General features: G+C 37.6%; 1 protein-coding gene across 6 annotated transcripts in view; it reads left to right on the top strand.

Annotated features, from left to right (window-relative positions):
- SALL1 (spalt like transcription factor 1) overlaps positions 1-20,578 on the top strand; it is a 248,287-nt gene that overhangs the window by 168,222 nt on the left and 59,487 nt on the right. For 5 of the 6 annotated variants that reach the window (XM_074583110.1, XM_074583111.1, XM_074583109.1 and 2 more), the window contains one exon: positions 890-985. The exons of the other annotated variant lie outside the window; for it this stretch is intronic. The gene's annotated coding sequence lies outside the window, so the exon portion shown is untranslated. The remainder of the gene's footprint in view (positions 1-889; positions 986-20,578) is intronic. 6 annotated transcript variants of the gene reach the window in all.

The following is a 20,578-nucleotide window of genomic DNA, read 5'->3' as shown; positions in this document are numbered from 1 at the left end:
CAAAGAGGTCCCTCCTCAGCTTAATGCGTGCTGATTATGATCAGTTCTATAAAACATTTCCCTCTCATCTCACTACCCCATATCTGCAGTTTTTCCTTATTATGTCTATTCTCCTTAAAATCCAATTTTCTAGTTATACTAGTGTTTATTAAAAGCTTGACTGTAAGGTCTTTGTTTACCCAAAGATCTATTTTTATCATAACTGTTTATAATGGTTAAACCTCAACAACTTAAACACTTTACACAAAATAATGCATTTTCAATAAATTGAAATATTAACCAATCATATGTAATGGTTCAGTTCTAGCAAATGGATTGCTAGAAATCCTTAGGGTTTCATATAAATTGAAAACTGTATTGACTGACCAGGCTGCACTCGAATTACATTGCATTTGGATCAAAAAGCATAGAAAAAGTTCTCATTATAGTTCCCTGACATTAATTTGAGCATTTTTATATGTGTGTCCTATTAAGTACTTTAAGTGCTTTTTGATAATTGTGCTTTGTAGTTTTTACAGCACTTCAGCCTATTCCCAGTTCAATTTCCTCTTTTATCCGATGTTTGAAATATTGATTTCTGACAGATAAAAGCAAACCTTATAATCTCAGCAGCATGCAATAAGTGAGTAAGACGGGGCTACAGAATGCATCAGGGAATGGTCATATTTGAAACCGTCTTTGTTTTATTACATTTCGTCAACAGAATTTACTTACCGCTTGCTGATATATATGTAAAAGCAGGACTCCTGATAGTCCAGTGATATTACTAGTTCCTGGTATACTTTTGCATTTAGTAAGATAAAAGAAGAAACTCCCTTGGTGGTTGATGATTGCAGCTGCTTAAACTGCTGTCAGCTGGCTTGAAGTAACTGTGATTTATCTTCTTCAGATTGTGCAGCGTCGTGTCCGTGAACTTCCAGAGTTTGCATTAAAAACTGACAGAACATTGAGAGTGCCAGAAGCTTCTCATATTGCGGCTCTGAAGGTAAAAGCAAGAGACACCAGGCTTGTTCTGTGTTTGGGAACACTGTCCAAGCCCTCTGGAAAGCTCTCGTGACATGAAAGAGATCTTAAAGAAATGGGTTGGAATTTTGAACAGGGACTAAATACAATGAAAAGACGCTAAGGAACATACACTTGATGTTTTGTCTTAACATATTTTCATGATGTTTCTTCTGCAGTTTCTAGAAACTAGAAAGCAGACTGAAGAATTCAGTCGAACCCAATTTCTAGATGAGTAGTTAATGGTACGTTAGGAATTCAGTTTGCCTGTATCTCTTTTTCATTATCCAGTGTAAGCCCTTTTGTGTCTCACAAGTAACATTGCATTAAACATCTCCACTCAGCTCCATTAGCATCCGTGGTAAAAGAGCAGAATATATAATCTACAGGGAATTAGCTGCTTCATTTCTGTCAGTATTTCCTCTGAAGTTGTGAAAATCAAGATCAGAATACTGTTTTAGAAGGTGAGAAAATTTTCTCGGGTTACACAGTAGCTTTGGCAATCAATAGTAAACCTCTCAACGTGAGAACACAACAGAGTGTCCATCCTGAAGACCAAGTCAGGACTAAACCAAGTATCTTTGTTTTAAGGCATACATTTTCAAGAGGGATCAATTTACCTGAAAACACAGGCCAGTGAAATAAAGGAAGGGGGGAAATGTTTTTTAATAATGTAGACATTTCTAAGGTAAACACTGAGATTTTTATTTAATCCCAAATTAGACATTGCTAATTCAGCCACATTTTTTTCTTAATTCCGGAAATACTTAACCATCTTGCATCTAGGCCTTCACACGCTTGGGTATAGAATAGTTTTTTCATACAAGGGCATTTTAAAATGTTATATTAGTGAATTTTGGTTGTTATAGACTGGAACTCTGCCAGCCACTTCGCAGTTAAAGGTTTAATCTCCCAGCAATTAAAGTTTTCATTACTAAGCAATTAGCACTTAAAGTTTTAAGTGATGAGCACTTAACTGCATTCTGGAAATGCTGGGTTGGTGATAGCAAAGCCAGACAGGGTTCTGAGGAATGGAAAGCCTGGAAAAATGATTTGGTTAAGATTGTCAGAGAGGAAAGAGCTTCTGAGCTCTACAAGGCTTGATCATAGTGTATAGAATAAAGGGCTGATGGAGCGGAGCTTGCTCAGTAGTAGAATGTACTGGAGATGGAGCCTGTAGGGAACAAGAGAAACCATGTGACATTTTCTAATGGCCTGTTAGAATCTGACATTGTATATAATGCTCTATGCATGCACGCTCCAGTATTATAGCTGATAGAATCCTAATATTTTTGTCTGTGAAATTTCATCTTTAAATTTAAATCTCTATGTTTCAACTGATAGCATTAGGCACACCAAACTAATGGTGTTAAACCGATGAGCTGTGGAACAGCTTCAAAGAATTCTACTTCAGAAGACCAAAGTAGAATATCCCTAGCTCTGTATATGGGAAGGATTGTGTTGGCCTCAATGGAGTTACCACTTGCTCAAACACCTACTTAGTTGTTTTGTTTGATTGTGTTTTACACAATGTTTTTGTGTAAAACAAAGAAAATTAAACAGAGATAAATCATCAAGCAAGCTCAGAGCAAGTTCAGGTGCGCAAGTGCCTGTGATTTAAGTGGACAGGTGGCTTGCTATTTGTCTAGCTGTTTGACCTTAAATATCTATAAAGGAAATCTGTCTTCACTTTCCAGGGCTCTTTAAAAAATAAAACTGCTTCCAATAGTAAACAAGTGTGACAATGAAATGCTTCACCAGGTTCAGTTTTGGTGTTAAGTAAACTTAAAAAAACAAAACCTAAAAACGTTTAGTTACAGGCAATGGGATGAAGAGGTTGAAATGCAGGTAGTTTTGTTGTTCCCAGCTTGTTGTTTCTTTACTGAAATTTTTGAAGCACTGCAGAAAATTTGGAAGAATGTTTTGGAGAGTTTCAGCTAAAATGATTGGAATTTCTCTGTATAACATAGTCAGCCAGTTCAAAAGGCCTTATTTGGGTCTTTTACGCATATGTTCGAAAGTTGGGCAAAATGTACCGTTCTTTCACTGTTTACCCATATATTAACCATTTAAAACAAAATTTCAACAGTGATCTGATACCCTACAGTCGTTAAGTCTTTCAATACAAGTGCTTATTGTATGTTACGACATTCCTAACAACTTGTGTCCTCTGTCACAAAGCTGAAAGAAACTACTGCATTTTGTGCTGCTCCAAAACGTACACAGTGCATACACTACAGGCATAAACTAGCATATTTTAGCAGTGTTTTCTAATTTGGCTCACCTCTGTACAGGGACAGAGAAAAAATTAAATCACCTTAACATATGACTTCTCTGATCTTGGGCACTCTGAGCAGCTGTGATTTCTATTTCCATGTGCACAGCATAAGAAAACTAAGACGTTGTAAAGACAGTAAATACTGCTCATGGTAAGTTTACTTGCTCTGGTGATTTCTACTTACCTGAGGAAAACAACTTTACAATTTTACCTGAGATTTTTGGAGGACCTTTTTCAATAGAACCTAGTATTTTTTTTATGGGATTAACCCTCTGGGACTCCGGTGGGATGCTTAAGGAATTATTGCTCCATGTGTATGTTTAGTACTTCTTTTTAAAAGTTAGGCAAACTGATAATATTAGAATATATTTATATCATTAAAAAAGTAACTCATCTATTTCCTAAAAACAGCGTAGATTGAATTCCTTTTTTACCTCAGTCTTTCCACTTTCCGCTTTCTCTTCTGTTCTCTTTGATGTCTGCAGCTGTTGTCTGCCAAACAAGGCCGCAGCTGCATGCAGTGCTGCTGGTTTACCAGCTGCTAAAGGTCTACCATTCACCATGCAGCCAGTTCTCTCCGTGCACTGTGCTGCAGAGAGTGTGTGTTTATCAGCTCGGTGGCACATACGCAGCCTTCAAGCTGACAATCCAATCTTGTCACAAACTCTCAACCTGGAAGTACTCAGCAGCTAGTGTGCTCATGTTGATTTCTGTGTTAAACAAAGTGTCCAAAGTGTCAGAAGAATGCTATCAAGCACATTACGCTACATAACCAAATGACAAATATTGCTCTTTATTTTAGCTCCTTAATATCATCTTTAGCTGAGTGGTAAAGAACACAGATTGCATGACCCTGGGGAACCTTGTTTCATTTATTATTGGAAAAATGTATGGCTTTCAAAAGATAAACTGTATTTCAAATACCAAATCCCTCCCTATGCTGAGCCAAATGCTGCTTTGATGTATGCCTTGTACACTCTACGTCGACAGACGTGAAGTTCAAGTAAGAGCAGGATTTGACCAGCTAAATTTAACATAATAGGATGACAAATACTGCAAGGGCAAACGATTTTCTAAACATTAAATGCTACAGTGTGGCTGAATTCTGTTTTCAGGTTTAGTCCTAGATAGTCTGGTTGTAGGGCTATATAGTAACAAACCAGCAAAAGAGCATCTTTATTTTGTGTTAGTGATCTCAAATGTACAGAGTTAGACAGCTACTCAGTACTGTACTCAGGAGGGTTTTATGTAAGTTTACCTTCCTATTTTCAGCCTTTTTTTCCTTCCTTTTTCCTTCCTTCCTCTCAAATATTTGGAAAACATTTTTATCTTAGAGTATATTCAGGAAAGCGTTCAAGTCGCTTGTATTATTTAAAGTAATAATAGGAGTTTTAAATTCTACGTAACACAAGTCATTCTTCTGCTGAGTTCTGGGGAAGTTTTATTAAACCTTATGAAAACTTCTTTTAACAGTGTTTGCAAATGTAGAGCACATTTTTCAACTGGAACTTTTGGCAGTGACTGGGACAAAGCTTTAGGATAGTGACCCACTGTCATGGTCTTGTCTTTACTGCCCTTACTGTAGAGCAATCACAGAAGTAATTGGCCCACAAGATCTTGTACACCAAAATTTTTTCAGCAGTTCCATGGAACAAAATAACTTTCTATTTCTGTGCAAAACAGCTACTCACAGAGGAGCAGTATCTCTTTTCACAGTGATACAAGCTCCTATCAAACTTTTCCAAGTTTTGCTAACAGTGGAGTTTCCGGCACGAATGACAACAAAAAGACCTCCTTTGATGCAAAATAGGTAGTAGCTCAGTAGTTAGTAGTTACCATGTTGAAATCTGAGGTATTCCATCAGATAACAGATTTTTCAGAAAGGTTACTGTGTTTTAGCTCTCAGTTAGCACTGGTTAACAGAGTACGTTCCCAGATGATACATCCTTTATTCTTAACTTTTGGGTTCACCTTCCCTTGCAAGTGGTTTGTGGAAAAAAAAATTCAATGGATAATTTCATCATGTATTTTGTAAAGAGTCTAAAAAGGAACATCAAGATAAATATGCCCAAACCCAACAGTTCTTGGGTGGCCCAGGCAGTCAGCTGAGATATCAGCAATGCAGACTATTGACTTATTTTACTAGAGCAAGAAAATGAACTTTGGTTTCTTCCATTACCAATTGAATGAGCAAATTATTGGGATGTTGGATCCTCTGAGTAGTTACGAAGGTCATTCCTTATCATTTCTTCCAAAGATGCCATTCTCATTTAAATAAAAAACTTCGACTTTCCAAAAGCCTTTTTTGTCAAGCTCTAATTATCAAGTTTTGTTTATAGTTGTTCTTTTTTTATACTGCAATTTGAAAATAATATGTAGCATACAGCCAAAAAAGTCTCCTCTACAATAGTCACTGTCACTGTAACCCTCCACCACTGACAAGGCACTGTTAGAGGCACATGTGCCTCAATTGTGCATCCAAGAAGCTAAATTTCAAATTTATTTGCAAGTACCAGAATTTCAGTGCTATTTGACCATTTATCTAAAGGGTAAACGTGGCTTTTAAGTTGGTCCCTTGCAGGAAACCTCGCTGATGTCAGGATTTGGGGAGATATTTTAATGAAATGGGCTGTTTTTTAGGGTTAGATTGAGGGGTTGTTGTGTTTTGGCGGTTTTTTTGTGTGTGTTAAAGATAAATTTGAAGTTTAGTCGAGCTCTTAGTAATAAGGAGAAAAACAAACCAGCTACAACTTCATTCCTCGAGTTAAACAAAATCTTCCTGGAAGTTTGCAAAAGTTGATTGAAGGAGACTATCCACATTTCTCCTTTCCTAGTGATGGCATTAGCTCAGTCTGTATGACCTCTGCCAGGTTCCCACAGGTCTCCTACTTTCTGACTTGGTTTCTTACCTGACAGCTGCCCTATCCCCTCTCCATCTTTGTCCAGTGACTCTTCTCTTCCCCTTCATGTCCAGTCCTAGAGTTGTAATCTCTTGGGAATTGTTTTTAGGGCTAATTTAGCTAAAAGTAGCTGGTTCTTTTTTTAAGTATTTGGTTGTAGGTGAATATGTTTGGGTTTTTTTCTTTATCTTTTTAGAGGTGAACGGCTACTGGTCTAGCATTACACTAGTGATCATTTACCATCAGGCTTCCCAGTTGTCCTGTGGACCTACAAAAGCCTGTTTATGCAACTCAAGTCAGTCAGAAATGTAGTGCCCGAACCCCTGTTTGTCAAAGAAGGCAAAGAAGACTATTGTCAAAATCAAAAAATTTCCCCAAATCAGTTACTTTCCCTAGAGCATTTTCTTTATAGGGGAGAAATGGAAGAAAAGAACTGCTTTTTTCAATACATGCAGGATAAAATGTTTTGATTTTTCCTTTCTAGATGATTTCTCTTCAGAATTTGTTTTTTTGTATTTACACAACTACGGTGGAATTGATTCCCTACCAGTAGTGGCAGGAAAGTAGTGAAGAGAGCCTGAGAGCTGTGCCTCTGGGAACACCTGGGAGCTGTGCACCTCGTTACCTTAATGAGAGAGAGCTGTGGAGTAAGACAGTAGGAATTTGACTGGAAGAAGGTGCCATTTTTGCGTGTGCTGTGAAAGAAAATGTTGCTGATAGCATGAAGCTCAGGGCCCAAGAGCAATGGGGCCGTGGAGAGACGTGCCTGAGGAGAGCGCAGCTGGCTGTGAGTGAGGGGGCTGCACTGGGGGAGTTCGGGGCACTGCACCCACTTGTCCCACAGGTCTTGCACTATGGAGTGGGCCTCTGAGGCCACTGCTTGCTGGCACCATGTGCATTCTCAAACTTCAGATTAAAACATAAAGGTTTTATCTTTTTGTAAAAAGAAAGAATTCTAGGGTAAAGGAAACACTGCCTAGGATTAGAAAGGGGTGAAACTTGTGTTGTGTGTTCTTAATGAAATGAAACCTCTGCCTACACAGCCCTTCAGGGGGGATCTCTTAAATAGTGCAGTGTCATCTTAATTTTATCCTCTTGATTCATGCAGAAAGTATCTGTATGCTAAAAAGAAGTCAGGTTCTTGTTCTATAGGGATAATTCATGTAGGGATCATGCTGCCCACGGTGCAGAGAGGGCTTGGTAGAATATTGCTGAGCGCTGTACATTCAGGATCTGAGTGTTTAGGATAGTGCAAAGAGATTGAATAGGAAATGCTTTGAGGTTTTTTTTTTCCCTGCTGTCTTTATATATTGCTTACTATATAAACGCCACCTTCTCTTGTGAGGAAGGACACACTGTGGTTTCGCCCCTGATTGCATGGGCACTGTACAGGTGGGATAACCTGCAAGAGTAATCCTGGTTTTGCCATTGACTTACGTCGTGGAGCCTTCTTGTGCAAGTGTCTTCCCTTTTCTGATCCTTCTCATTTCGTTACAGTGAACTGCCTGTAAAGCAATGTGTACAGTGGGTATTGCCGTCTAACACAAGCTTACTCTGCTTTTTCAGGAGGGTCTATTATCTCTGCTTCAGGCCTCTGTTAGTATTAATTATTTGGCTTTTTTCAGCTCTGAGCACTGAGTGGGGCAAGCTTCCTTTTATCTACAACATATAGTGCAAGAAATACCTGTATGATAAATAAAACCCTGTACAGTCCTGGCTTGTGCTCTGTGATGATAGTGAAATATGAGAATTAATCACTAGTGCAACTCACTAACATGAAAATATGAGTCTTACACCTTGAAGAAGAGGAGAACAGGTATTTCTGACAACAAATACTGTTATTTGACAATTAATGTCCTTAATTTAAAAAACAAATAAAAAGGAGGTAGGGGCATGGAGCAAAAAGTTGTAAAATAGGGTTGTCCCTGTAGTAAGACCAGACGTTCAGCTGTTATAAATTGGCAATGATCCACTGGCTTCAACACAGCTATGCTGATCATGCCAGCTGAAGAACTGACCCTGAATATTATCAAAGTTTTCTTAGAGGTGACAGGAAAAGAAATCCTTTACAGTTTCCTCTTTAAGAACTCAGGATTTCCGTTTTTATAACTGCAAACTTCTGAACAATTCAGAATGAAATGTGGAGCACAGAGACAGGCAACACCACACTGACTGTATTTGATTAGGGTAATCCTTTTTTTCCTTCTATGTGGTTACTACAGCCAAGCAATTATTTATCATACTATCAAATGCTTGAAGCACTGTAGACTACAGGTTAAATATTCTCATGTCAATGTGAGCTTCTGCTCCCAGTTCTCATTGAAATCTAATGACTTTCATCTTCAAAAGAAATTTTAATGAGTTCAAAGTATCTACCCTTCTGTTTTAATTGTTGTACTTCATACACTTCACATTCTGCAGATCAAAACCACCTATTTTTCATTTTTTTTCACCTGAAAATACTGTTGACAAGCTCTTTCCGGAGCTCTCTTCTTCTGTCTATTTTTTATTAGTCATATTCATGTAAGATATAAATCCAGAAATATGCTACACATGCACATTTAAAACCCATAACAGATCTAGTACTTACCACTGAAGAAGTTAACATGTGCCAGCCACTGTTACTTTGATTAGCCTGAAATCAGAGATGTCTCAGATGCCGGTGTCTGTAACAGGCAAATAAACCCATTAAATAAGTGGTGGTAAATGTATTTGGCACAAGTACCAAGACTTCCTGGACTGCATGTGGATCAGAGCACAAAAGAAGGTATTTCTGTGCCTGTATGTGTAGTCAGCTACATACATACCATTGTCATGTCCCTTTCTCACTTCCATGTGCCTGCTGCACGTGTGTGTCTCAGGTGCCATTCGCTCAGTCCCATCGGCATCTTCACACGTTCTTGTATTTTCATAACCCCCTTTTGCTATGAGCATCCTTCTTTCAGTTGTCCTCATAAATATTAATTACTGTAGTCTGGTTGAAATAAATATAGACAGACAGCTTTGCAAGTGGAAAGGTATCAGTTTTTTTCCTAAGAAGCTGCAGTCCAGTCAATGTTTAGAATGTAAACGAAACATGGGTGTGACCTGTGACTGGGTGCCAGCAATTGTAGGGATTGGAGCTCTCTTGAGGTATCTGGCCTTAATAGTTAAGTTTCCAGTATTCTTAACAGGGAGCACTTGATTTGTTCTGTTCCACCAGCTCTTTAGAGAGAAGTATTTCCCTTTTGGTTTCTTTTAAAATTGTATAATATATAGCATTTTAGTATCTTGCATCAAAGTGTGAAACATTACTATGTTGGGGAGAGTGAGCCTGATAAGTCATTGGCATTGCACGATATACTGGGTGGATATAGATTGAATGATTCTTTGAACTGTTCTACAAATCTAGAATTTTTTCCTATTGTGCTTATCTGGTTGTTTGGTAAATGGTAATTCAAAGAGCTGTATGATACTGCTCCAATAACAATGGCTAGCAGACTATTAAAATGTTGGCCTCCACTCATTACTAAAGGCAGGCCAGATCACTGAAGAGCTCAGGTGCCATATGCGATAAGCCAAGACGGGAACTATCTCATTAGATTTTTTATTTTTTTTTTTAAATTCAGTTGCAACTGTAAAGTATTAAGACCCTACGTGGTTCACTAGACCAAGCTTTACCTCAGTACCTACAGAGGGACCAAACGCAAGCATAAAATCTAGGTATAAGCTGTTAATATATATTAGCAAAAAGTTCAACATTGATGTTCCTACTCAGTTTTTGTTACTGCGTGAAACCTTCTTGGGAGAATGCAATGGGAAAGCACAGTTTAGTATGTGCTTTATCAGGGAAAATGAGGAATGCAGCACAAAAATGTACTGCTTACATTCTAAAAAGGTATAAAGTGCATCCATTGTGGAAGATTCAGTTGGATGTATATTGCACTGAAGAATGGTTCAGAGCCTTGAAGTTCTTCAAAATCCGTGTGGTGTTTAGAATAAGGAGTAAATCTGTTTTCAGTATTCCTTAAGTACAGCAGTAAGACGTGGATCTAGATCTGACATGACTCTTTGAGTATGACTTTTTTATTATTTTTAGAAAATAAATTACAAGTGATTACTTGTGCTCATCTCCTTATATGATTGTCCAGCTTTAGAGCTCAGTTACTAGTTATTAAGGAATTTTTTAAATTGCTCTTTTTTAGCTACTAATTTACTATCAGCCATCCAAAGACAGATTGGTAGGATATAAATGAAATGCTATAATTATACAAGGGAGTGGGTCACTGACCTTTGGATTGCAATATCTTGTCTCTTTTGTCCTTTCCTTATACCAGCCAGTCTACGGGATGAAATTGCATCTTTTTCTTTGGTTGTATCAAGAATGAGGTGGTATTGGAAACTAGTGAGGCATGGCACAATGTAGGTGTTCATAGCTTGCAATAATTTACCCATTTTCATTTTGTTTGATTTTATTAACACCTGTGTCTCCAGGGAACACAGGGAGGAGGGGAGGAAAGGAGAGAATACTTCAGCAATAATCTAATGATCAGCACTTACGCTCCCCCTCAAGCCCTGCTGTTATGTCAAATGTCAAGATACCTCACAGCCAAGCAATTTATAATACAAAATGCATACATATAAAGGAAGAGATGCAGATGGTAGAAAGCTGTATGTCATGACATACATACATGGAGGATAGCTGGGGAGTCATTAAAAATATGGATTTTTTTTTTTTTTTTTTGTAATGCAGTGTTTCTTTGTCGGCTGGTGTAATTGGCATACATTGGTGGAACTACTCAGAAATATACCATCTGAGGAATTAGTCCCTTAATGGAAGTTAATCAAAATTCCTTATAGGAGAGGAGTGAAAGATTCTTGGACAGTGTTTGGAGACAAAGAAATAACACATAAGAAAATATGGGATTGCAATCTGGTGGAGTTTCATCTGGGTATTTGTTTCTGGAGTATTTCTGAAGATATTGGTGTTCTAGGCAGTAGAACACAGAGATTTGCTGTCAAGTTAACCAAAGCATTATGAGATTTGGGAAATTAAAGTAGGGTTTAGTTACGGACCTGACTTAAACATAATCAAATGAATCCAACAGCAAACTTTCAAAGTCAGAAACAAAAGAAGATTTTTGTTAGTGTAATTTCCTTTTCTCCTCTTTAATTGCTTGAAAACTTTTTCAGTGCAGCATAAATGTAGCATTATATCTGCTTAACTCTCAATATTATCGTACTTTTTTATGTTATAAAATGAAATAAATCTGCATAGAGTACGATACTGTCCCGATTTTGCTCATAAGTGTGATTAATTGATCTTGTTTTTTAACAAGGTTGCTTCTTTCTTTGCTGCTAAATAAATCATATGTGAATTCTCCATAGCAAATGCTATACATTTAACAAAGCTTTTCTTAAAAATCTTTGCATTTCATTTCTGTTTCCTGTGTATTGCATTCATAGTACTGGTATCAATACCCCTCTGAAAAACTCTTGCTGCATTAAAAAAATGAAAAAGGCATAAAATAGTTCAGTTTTATACTCTCTTTTAATAGGGACTTAATATCTGACCGTGGTAATAGAATTATTGGGATTATATGCTCTGATCCTTTAGATTTGAATTCTGTGTTCTTTTAGAATTTTGAATTCGACCACCTGGCCATGCTTCTTTTGAAATCATACTTAAATCGCAGGTATAGAGTGAGGCCTAAAATAGTGGGTTAAACTCTAAGAGAAAGCTGACTTAAAAAATACATGTAAATTGAAAAGCCCATATTCTCTTTTGAATGACTTGGTTTTTGAGGTCTTAGGACTTTAAGAACAGTCTTCAGCAGAGCATATAAGGGTGTGCTGCACTGCACAGCATGGTGATCTCTGTGCTAACATGGTGATCTCTGACCCACCCCTGCAGTCAAAAGCAGGGTAGCAAGACGATAGTGCACTTTTATTATATTCACTATGAGGAGCGTTCTGGTGCCTGAGCTAGTGTTTCTGAATACACACCTGCAGTCTAGAGGTGGCAGCTCATTTAGAGTTACCACAAGTATTTATGTACCATGGCAATATTTATGTACCATGGCAATACATCAGAGTAATCAGCCTTATCAGATCTGTGGTTTACCCTATCTGTGAATCATCGGTTTCACTTAGTTGAATTTTTTAATAATCGGGCTTTTTAATTATAATTGAACATAACTAAGGTTTTAAAGAAAACATTATTTAAAATTGAAAAGATCAAATTATTTTTTCCCCTGAAAATATTGCCTCATTGAAAAAAAAAAAAAACCAAAACAAAAACCAAACAGCTGCAATTACTTGTGGGATTAAATTGAAACTCGTGAATTTTCTCAGTTGAGTAAGGGGGAGCATGGGTAGAGAGAAAGACAAAAGGTTGTGCAGTGGTTAAAAAAAACCCCAAAACACAACAAAACAAAGGCATGCTCAAATGGCTGCTTGGATTTTACGTGATTCTCAGTACTCTCAAGCACAGGTTTTGTATTTTGTAAATTACTGGGTTTGTAGCAGGCAGCAGGAGCTGCAGACTGGGGCAGTACTGTGTTGCTCACTATTCATGCTTTAGTGCTGCAGGGGCAAACTGGGAAAAATGAAAGGTGGTCAGCAGCTGTAAGAACAGGCAAACTCTGATGTTATCTTCCTCCTCTGTCTTGATCTCAGTCTATCATCTGTCACATGTTGTTGCTATATAAATGTGCGACAATGAAATGAGGTCAGTGGGGAGAAGCATGGCCCACTGTTCACTAAAGAGCCAGAGCCACATGGTGTGCAGGTGGACAATATAGTTGTGATGGCAATGTAGGAGGGAGGGGAGCATATTAATAGATTCAAGAATTTACATCCACTTTTGTATGTGGCCATACTGTTACTTTCTGCATGTTGATAACTCTCTCTATTTTGTGTTTCTTGATTCCATCGCCTCTACAGACAGTGAAGCTGTCTTGTCTTCCTGCAAGTGAAATGACTAACACCACAGGTTGCGACTGTCTTTGGATGCTAGTTTGAAAAGTATTTCATGCACAGTGTTCCAGCCATCTGTGTGCTAAATCTGTTTGAAGGGAGGGCAGTTTAAACCCTCATGAAACTGTGCCTCTGTCCGTGTAGTTTACTTAACTAAAACTGCAATCTACCTTTGGTGAGGAACTGTGTGTAATAAAACGTTATATTTCTGGGTTTTGTCTTTTTCCTGGTGCATATTTCTTTGGAACAAATTAAGACCTCTAATGAACCTTGATCAGAGGATTATTAGGAGTTTTCAGAGGCCAAAAATTGCTGTGCAGCACTAGGAAACAAACTGAGGTTGTAAATAGAAAGTCAGCAATGGTACCCCTCTGACCCAAACTGCATTTTGCTAGGTGAGGTAACATGACAGTCAATGGTTGAACTTGATGATCTCAAAGGTGTTTTCCAACCTAAATGATTCTATGATTCTGTGCTGAGCAGCATCTCCTTCTCTAGGGATAAAGGTGAAATAATCCTGCAGTCATCCTCTTGGGCAATGCTTCCACTTGCTGTTACATGAGAGTCCTCAGGGCATCGAGAAAAGCATAAAGCATGAAACCTCACCACAGCCATAAGCCTCACCTCACCTCCCTCATCCACTGTTATTGTAACCAAACATCAGACCCAGACAGTTTATGTGTTAGTCTTTGGGAGATACAGGCAATGAGGTTCCAAGGGAACAAAGCTATTTACTTCTACATGATAGCTTTTTTCTATTATTCCTTAATGATTTCCTAATGGGAGAAACAAAGAAACGGGAGACTTTGAATTTGACAAATTGTTGAAAGAAGCAAATAGGTGCGTGTTGCCCAGACTGCCACTGCTGATGGTTTGTGGTCCCTTTTTTTTCACACTGTCATCAGTATATGTGATGCCTGCCTATACCTGCCTATACCTACCACAATCACTTCTTTCCAAACCCTGACTCTTTGATTTTAAAAAAGGCAGCTTTGGTGAGTACCATGTGTCTCTGGCATGTCTGAAATCATAGTGTGTCAGTGAGGTAACCACAGGATAATTCTAAAGGTCTAATTTGGAGATTAAAATAGCAGGAAAACTGGAACTTATATGAAAAGGACTGTCTTGGTAGTGCTTGGTGCTTTCTGAAGGTGTTGCTTAGAAGAGTCAATGACTGGTCTCTTGATCTGGCACATAGGGAAACTTCCTCAGTCATCTATGTATTAGACATTATGCAAGCTTTTCAATAATGTATTGAGATTTTTTTTCGCCTCTGCAAGCATACCATGATTGGAGGCAGGGACGTATGATTCTTCAGCATTAATGGTTAATTTCCTGTATGCTCAGTACCAAATTCTTTGCTTAAATCTCTCTTCTTTTTTCCCCACCTCCTCTTTCCTTACACAATTCACTCTACCACTTTGATCTACTCTGAAACACGTAGGTTATCTGAAATACCTCACATTCACTTCACTAACCTGGGCAACGACAGCAAACATTTGCCCAAATAATCGTTTAGCTTTCCAGCTAGACACAGGTATGCAGTTTTGCAATATTGTATGCAAATGATTTAGCTGTGACTTTTCCTGTGCTTCTGTATGGAAGTAAAAACTGTAACTTTTGCCCAAGAAAGATCCTCTTTTAACAGTGAAATATATTGTCCCCTTAAACATAAATTTTTGCCAGTGCTGTTTTACCTCTCACTATGATAGAAGTTATTAATAAACCACTTAAACTAGTAAATTGTCACCTGTTACTTTAGTTTTCTTTTACTTTCCAGCCCCCCCACCTCCATTCATCTTTGTAAACTCCTTTTCCTTCCAAGAGCTTTGCTAAATCAGAACTAGCATGATAAGGTTTGGGCTAACATGAGTGACATGCTAAACTAAACATAAACTTTCACCTCCTTCCACACCTGTACTTTTCGTGCAGCAGCATCGTGTCAGTAATTTAACCAGTAATTGTGACAGTATCTTCCTCTTGCTTGTGATAAACTGTGTTTCCCAGCATTATTTCGATTCAGGTAATTTGAAGACCTCATTGTTTCCCTCAGACAAAGAATTATGTGATGAAATCTGTTCAGACTGACTTCAGCCAAGCATCTGAATTAAAATCTTCCTTATTAGGAAGGGCAGAGAAACATCCCTTGAGTTTATCTTCTTTGAGGGTACTTCACTCTAAAAGTTTACGGTTTGTTCTTTAAAGATACACAGAGTTTGGTGCTAAAGTAGGTCAGTGTCCAACTTCTATACAAATTCATTAGAAAGGTTTAGGCTTTCCTCTTCCAGGAACAGTGACTTTTTCTATGTCCTCCTCAGATCTGAACATCACATACCTACTTGATACTGCAGTTTAAAATACAGTGGAAATAATTTAGACAAATAGAATGCAATTATCTGAGTCTTGTGTTTGATTAGGACACTAGGGTTAGCAGCTTGATAAATAGACTGTGATCAGTTGGGCCAGTAGTGGCTACAGAAATTCAAACCCCTGATCTTATACCTTATCTGAATGCATTTACTTCAGCAGAAAAATATGCTACATAGGGAAAATCCCTGTGTTCAGATCCTGAGGGAGAAACTCAGTGTACCACATCATCTGGGCGAGTTTCTGGAAAAGAATTCTATTCTGAGTATTGCTTAACTTTACCTGAACACATGGGGTCTGATGCACTTTGTTATATGTCCAAACTAAAATACCAATTTCAATAGAGCAGTTAATTTCTTGCAAGATTTTAGGCCTAGTGGTCACTCTTATGTTGCAAGGGACATCTGTAAAGCATTGTATATAAACTAAACTTCAAGTTAAAATACTATGGTAATTACTCACTGGGGTTAAATAGAAAGTTTCACTATGCAGTCAATAAACACCTGTCTCTTGCAGGAGCAAGATTCAGTTGTCTGCCCAGCTGATCTGCTGAATATGGTGTTCAGTCCACCACGCTCACGGTTTCTCATCTGAGGCATTCCATGCACCACAAGATCTACTCAGAGCTTATAAAAAGGGTTACCTTCTGAATTCCCTTTAGAAGGTATTTATGAGTCCCCCTTAGTTTGCCCTTCCTACTACAGACCACGTTGTAGTCTAGATATTCAGTCTAGGTTGAACATTCACATGGGTAACTGCCATCCCTTTCTAGGTGCCTATGATAGACAAACCTAAATGTTAAAAACATATAGGTGATGGACAGTCTGTTTGGATATAACATCCATGCAGTTAAAGGGATATGCTATTAAATTCTAACTTTCGAAGTTATTAAAGAGCTGTACTGAGTATACAAATCAACTAGAAACGTCCTTAATGAACCAAAGTCTTCCAAGAGGGAAGAAGAAGATGAAGCCTCTGTTGTACTGGTAAATTGAAACAATCACAGCAGACTCTCTGTTGGGCTTCAGTTAATGCACGAAAGGGACTAAAAGCAGAAATACAAAATAATAAATATTCTCTGATGTCAATAAGTTTTAACTGGATTTCAGTTTATCTGTACTTGAGTTTGCTGTCAGGATATTTTTTTATATGCAACAGTACAATGAATAATCTTCAAGATACTACCTCAAATGATTAAAGTAACCAAAATTGAGACTCAAGATTTTTAGCTGTAAGATAAGAGTACGTAGCTAGCATTTCAGTTGTGGGTTTTTTTCCCCACTGTGTTGGAAATGCAATGAAAGCCAGCATGAAAACCTGTAACAGACCTTTGAAGTCACAAGTCTAAAAACTGACATTCAAATTAGCCTTAGTTTTGAGTTTATCAAAAATGTAAATCATTCCTCAAGTACACACTGTAAATGCTTTCATATGACAAACATTTGTTTACCCAACTTTGTGGTGCTCTGCTAGATTAAAATGTGTCTTCTATGTACAAAGTAATCTCTTCATTTTCCTCGTACTTAAATGGATCTTCGTATAAAACTGCAGGTTTCTTCTCTAAAGATTCTGTGTGATAAAGCTATTTGTTTTTTCCTTTAGCTAGTTACCAAAAAACTGTTCAAGTGTATACCTGCTAACAGTTTCAAAGAGTAAAGAAACTCAGTGCTGATGGGGAAGCAACATTTGAGCTTTCTTTATGTAATCTTAAATTATAAATACCAGAAATAAAAAGGTATCTTTTTCTTTTTTATGAACGTGTATAGTAACTGCAAAACTTGATTGGTTTTTTTCCTCAGATTTCAGAAGCAGTTTGTTCTTAATCACAACAAATTGACAGGCAGAGATAGCATCAAAGTCTTCTTGGGAAATTATTACTGTTTTTTGAAAATGTAGGTCATATCTATGTAGCAAATTGAAATAATCCTCCCAAACATAGGCTTATCATAAAAATCCATTTATTGTCTGATTCTCTCTGAATACATAAATCTATACAAATCCAAATTGATTTAATAATTTCTTCTGAGGGAGATTTAACAAACAAGTATATTTTCAGTCCTTGCAGAGTCAAGAGAAGATACTTGAAAGGCTTACTCCAATAAGATGTTTGATGTTTTCATGACTGGAGAAAATCCTGAAGAGACAAACTAAACATTATTCCATGCCACTCGTTCTGAGGGCCTAGTGCTGATAATTGTTTCACAATGATCAATTATTTTATTCATATTTTTTTTAATTTCATTTCATTTCATTTTTTTTGCATTCACCACAAGTGAATGCAAAGATGGAGAAATTTCCTCACATTCTTTAGCATCTTTGCTGGGTTTGGAGACAACAAAGGAAGCCTCTAAATACCACGGAGTGAATCAGTGAGATGGGAAGGGTCTCTGTAAAAAGAGTGAATACACACATGCTCACGACTTCAATATGTGAATTTACTTCTCTTCTTTAGTTTTAGGGACTTATCTGGCTTTATTACTTCCTTGCGTCTTAAAAGCTGAATAAGTTTGAGATGCCCTCAGTCAGCAAGTTTTTTGAAGGATTGGGCACTGAAAAGATGGAAAAAAACATTGACAGATGAATAATGTTTAAAGAACAACCACATCTCTTCCAACTGCTGTCAAGGTTGGCCTTTAAACAGAGGAAGTTAATTGTTAGGCCTCTTTTAAGATGAAACTTCACCAAAAGATTTATAAGAAATTTATCTGTAGATAATATTAACAAAAAATAAAAATAACTTAAGTTGCTACTCATCCCTCTGTTGAGTTGCTAAGTAAGGATAAACAAATCATTTCCTGGTATCAGATTTGTTCTCATTGCAGTATTATTTTTTTTTATTGTGTTCAGTAGAAGCCTTCCAGTGCAGGAAAATAAAGGAATGAGGAAAAAAAGACAAGATTATAGTCAACTTTGGAAGTCTATTTGCAGCAAAGTGACTTCTGGTAGATTAAACATCATAAATTTTGACACTTCATGTAATGACAAACCTTCCTTCTCATAGAAACATCTCTTTCTAGGCATAATGGCAGTATTTCAATTTTAGCGTGTTATAATTAAATGGTGATCTTTACCCTGAGCAACATAGCGCATAACTGAGGCACCTGAGGTAGGAGGTTTATTCACCTAGGTAGCACCTACATAGGTGTGCCAATTACACAGAAAACTGACAAATATATAGAAAGCTTTGAGACAAAAATTCCCAAATTTAGCTTCCCGATACTGTACACCAGACTTCCTCCTTGAGGAGGAGGCTCTTAGGGGGATGTGCAATAAATACGAGCAAGCTCTAGTTACCGGAACAAATTTCCAGGCTCATCCAGTATGACTGATACTACTGGAACCAGATTTTGAAATGAACTAGCAAAGATCTCTGCAAGAGATCTTTTCAACTGAGACGCCGCAACCTGATCTTTCAAGAGCTCAGTGGCCAGTGCCATGAAATCCACCCTGGTGAGCATTGACCCACTGCGATGGCACAGAGCTTTTCATCAACCTATTTGCATACAAGTGATCGCTGACTCCGCCAGCTGTACTGCCTACATGCGTGCCCCAGCCCTATTTTAGCATGCTAAGTTCCTTATGGTATCATTCTTTCTCAAAGCAAAACAGTTTCTATTCCTCACTTCACGCCGATGTTGTTCTGCGTAGCCTCTGATCTGCTTAAATAGCCCAGTGTAGCCATGACTAACAAACCATTTGTATTCACAGCATCAGCTTCAGAGGAAAGGCACATGGTGGCTATCAAGGGATTTGAACACAGAACAAAACACAAACACTCAACCTCTTTTAAATAAATAATCTTTCTTGCTTTAAAGAAGTTTGAAGCACTGAGCTGTGCCCTATTCTGAAAGCCCCTTCTCTGACACGCTGAGTTGTTTCTTTCAGCAACCACCTCCTTCCTAGCAGCTAGAGTAATCGATAAACTGGATCTAGATTACTGAAAGTGCTGATTTAAGTGGGTGAGAGAAAGAAAGAGGAGTGGGTTTAGTTCCATAGCATAAATAGCTTGTGTGCTTATTTTGCATTTATAAACAGAGATGAGCTTTGCAATTTTACACTTTGAATCCTGTTTTTCCATCTGAATGTTCAATTTGCTGTCTGTCTAATCAAATCCATCATTTGGTGCATATTTTGGCTTGTTTTGTAAGTCAGTCATATATAAACAAATACATTAACACCAGTTCAGCTACCCTGGTTCACCTGCATAATACTCTTGAAATGCTAGGCATGTAAAAAGAAGTGGGTTTTGCCCTCTCTTTTAGGCTGTTTCATTGACTGAGTAAAGGGTCACTCTTTAAGCCCGTTGGCCCCCTGTGTATTCCTCTGCCAGAGTCTTAACAGGTGGACCCAACTCGTTGGCTCTGTGTACCCCAAAACAAAGCCAATTGAAAGTTAGGGAGAGCTGCTTTTTTTTTTTAAAAAAAAAAAAACAACAAAAAACAACGAGGAAAATGTTAGGTCTCTGAGTCAAAATTATTACTGATATCAGTGAAAAAAATGGATTTTGTGACTTCAGATGCAATTTGTTAGAGCTCTGTTAACATGTATGCAACAGGCTGGTTTTTGTTGCTTTAATGCTCTGTTAGGCTGTATTTTTTAAGGCATTTAATTCACCTAAGAAAAATTGGTTGATAGAATATTAGATAAATTAATTTTAGATAGATAAAAACACAACTACAGTACTTAACTTCACACATAGTGTTGCCAGTAATGTAGTCTGTAGAGACCGAGCCTGAAATGTATATGGAAGTTCTTCACATCAGCTGGGTGTTGAAGGTTGTGTTTTATGAGTACAGTACATTAATTGATAGATATGAGGTAGCAATCAAAATGTAAATAGAACTTGCTTTACATTAGTGCCTAAGTTTGCTGTATAGATATATTATATATGCTTTTAGGAAGCTGGGCTCGATTTCAAAGCATATCTTTAATTCATGAATTGTTAAAATGAATTCCATTTGTGGCTTAAAAAATATTGTGATTAAAAAGTTATGCTTTTTCTGAGCTGAATCAACTTCATAATTTCACATTATTCCTGTATCGAAAGCTGAACCAGAAAGGAGCCCTGTTGTTT

This window comes from Larus michahellis, chromosome 4, assembly GCF_964199755.1.
Source record: "Larus michahellis chromosome 4, bLarMic1.1, whole genome shotgun sequence".
NCBI classification, from domain to species: domain Eukaryota; kingdom Metazoa; phylum Chordata; class Aves; order Charadriiformes; family Laridae; genus Larus; species Larus michahellis.
This window is presented reverse-complemented; position numbering and strand designations above follow the sequence as displayed.